Consider the following 3217-nt stretch of genomic DNA (forward strand, 5'->3'; position numbering starts at 1 on the left):
TTGAATATCATTAATATCACATGCAAATATATTTTTGCTGAAGATAATTAAAAAAAAAAAAAAAAAACTAGTTCCTTATGAATAAAAGGATAGAGAATCTCCTTTTATAGTAGAAATTAAAAAACAAAAAATACTTGGCTAGCTTAAGATCAAAATACATAAAGAGAAGACATGAGTAGATTAACTTGACAATAATGTAGAGATAAGAATTATGAATAATAAAATAAGTAGTCTCAGGAATATAAGTGACCCTAAGAAAATATCAAGCAAAAAGACAAGGTGGGGGGGGGCAGGAAGGAAGTGAAGATAAGGAAGGAGGGAGGAAGGGAAAAAAAGGGAGAAAAGAGAGAAGGAAGGGAGAAAGAAAAAAGAAAGGGTGCTGAATTCCAAAATTTTCTAAAAAATTTACAAAATTAATCTTAGGAAAGTTAAAAATACATAAAGTAAAAGGTAAGACTCTAATCTTAGTCTTAGTGAAAGGATTTTAACAACCCTCCATAAAATCTGTGTGCTGAGCAAATAACCAGAGAAGCGGGATTATATGAAGAAGACAGTGGCATCAGGACTGGAGGAGGACTCTGAACAACCTATGATGTGCAGATGATGCAACTTTGCTGGCTGAAAGTGAGGATGACTGGAAGCACTTACTGATGAAGATTAAAGAGTAAAGTCTGCAGTATGGACTACACCTCAACATAAAGAAAACAAAAATCCTCACTAGACCGATAAGCAGCATCATGATAAATAGAGAAAAAACATTGAAGTTGCATCTTACTTGGTTCCACAATCAACAACAATGGAAGCAGCAGTCAAGACATTGGACAACATATTACACTGGGCAAATCTGTTGTAAAAGACCCGTTTAAAGTACAGAAGAACAAAGATGTCTCTTTGAAGACTAAGACACAAGCCGTGGTATTTTCAATCACCTCATATACATGTGAGAACTGGAGAGTGAATAAGGAGGACCGAAGAAGTGCTGGCAAAGAGGACCGAAAGCACCAAGGACGGCCAGAAGAACTAATAATCTGTCCTGAAGAAGTGCAGCCGGAATGCTCCTTGGAAGTGACAATGGCCAGACTTCATCTGACCCACTTTTGTCATGTTGCCGGAAATGATCATTAACTGACCGAAGGATATCAAGCTTGGTAAAGTGGAGGGTCAACAAAAAAAGGAGAAGGCCGTTAACAAGATGGGTTGAGACAGTGGCTGAAACAACAGGCTCAGGTATAGCAAGGATTGTGAGGCTGGCATAGGACTGAGCAGTGTTTCATTCTGTTGTACATAGGGATGATATGAGTCAGAGATGATTCAATGGCACCTAACAACAACAACAATATACAATTGATCAGGAACTCTGGTGGCACAGTATTAAGAACTAGTCTGCTAAAGGAAGGCTGGCTGTTCCATAGGTGAAAGATGTGGCATTCTGCTTCCATAAAGATTAGTTTTGGAAACCCTATGAGCCAGTTTGGGAGCTCTGGTAGCATAGTGCCTAAGGCACTTGACTGCTAACCAGAAGGCTGGTGGTTCAAACCCACCAGCCACTCCTCAGAAGGAAGGTTGGGCAATCCTACTTCCGTAGTGATACTGCCTCGGAAACCCAAGGAGGGGTCACTATGAGTCGGGGCTGACTCCATGGCAAATAACAACAACAACAACAACATGAGCCAGTTTTCACCTGTCCTTTAGGGTCACTATGAGTCAGACTTGAGTGAACAACAACAGGTTTCGGGTCATAAAATTGATATATCAAGACCACAAGAAATGGATAGAGACATAAAACATCAAAATAACAGAATCAATCACCTTGACCAATTGATATTTCTACAATGTTATTATACTCAATAACTACTGAATGCACTTTCTTTTCCAATACGTGTGTTACATGCACAAGATGGTAAACACTCTGGTCTATCTTTGCCTAATAGTACAAGTCTCAATGAAAATATTCATATCATACAGATGATATCTTTGGATCAGTTAGAATTAAATTAAAAATTCATAAGAATGCGATACTAGAAAAAAAATGTGGAATTTCAACAAGATTTTTTAAAATAACCTAAAGGCCAAAATTAATTCAGAAAGTATTTCCTATATTTGTTTTGATCTTTTGATTGTCTTTATTAGTGTTCGTCAGTTGTTCTTGTTCTATGATATGCTGTCTTAATAAGTAACTTGCTTAATTATATTCAATTCTTTTTTTAATATTTACTTTTTCCAAGGACTTTTCATATATTTTCGATACTGACAACCATATTGGAGTTAGGTGGATTTCAGTTATTCATTCCAATGAGGTATTTTCCCCATAAACACTGAAGAATTCCAAGAAAAGTTTGATCTTGGGCCTCATAGTCACACATTCCAAGAACTAAAGTTAAAAATATTGTTTTTCTTATTAGCTTCAGTTTCAGGAATTACATTAGACATTTCTTATTTTCAAAAGCCACCATTTACAGAAAGACAAGAAATGTCTGATGCCCATCTTTGGATTCTTTTTGGACTCTTGCTGATGAAGCGACATATGGCATTGAGAGATGTGTTTCTTTGTTTTGTTCACATTCTTTCAGGAAGAGAAGGTGATGGACTGTCCAGATGTAGTTGTTCTGGAAATCAGTGCAGGGCTCTTGCCTTTAGACTCAGATGAGTCATGGTTTAGCTTTGCAAACCTTAGTGTCTCCCTCTCTGGGGTCTTCAGGAGGGGTTTAGTTGTAGGAATGGTAGGATTACTCTTCAATAAAGACAGAAAGCTTCTACTTTTACCATGATGATGAACTGTTTTTGCAATATTTTATAAATAATCAACAATATGCTTTCAGAGTCTTTGAACTTTTTCACGAATTCTCCTTCTTTAAAACTGAGTGTATAACTTTTTGATTAAGAAGTTTTTTATGTTGGCTATCAATTTGGGCTTGGGCTTGGGCTCAATCAAGAGTTATCCAACATTAGCGACTGGAAACAATATGGACATGTTTCTTCAAAAATGCTCTGGGCATAGGGCATAGAGACCTTGCCCTGGGAAGTTAGCTTCTACTTCCCACACTGTGACTCGGATGAGTGCTTCTGACTAAACATCACCAGTCCAAGTGTATTTTAATGAAGTCATCTGATGAACATACGTTTTGAATTTGAAAAAGTCTATTTTATATTTTTTTTCTCTTGTACTATTCAAGAAAGTTTGTTTATCCCAGTCCATGAAAACATTCTTTTGTATTTT

General features: G+C 36.7%; 1 pseudogene; it reads right to left on the bottom strand.

Annotated features, from left to right (window-relative positions):
* Positions 1-2422: 2422 nt before the first annotated feature.
* LOC103192541 lies at positions 2423-3003 on the bottom strand (annotated as a pseudogene).
* Between the last annotated feature and the right edge of the window lie 214 nt (positions 3004-3217).

This window comes from Orycteropus afer, unplaced genomic scaffold, assembly GCF_000298275.1.
Source record: "Orycteropus afer afer isolate SDZICR_OR568_19922 unplaced genomic scaffold, OryAfe1.0 scaffold00029, whole genome shotgun sequence".
NCBI lineage: Eukaryota > Metazoa > Chordata > Mammalia > Tubulidentata > Orycteropodidae > Orycteropus > Orycteropus afer.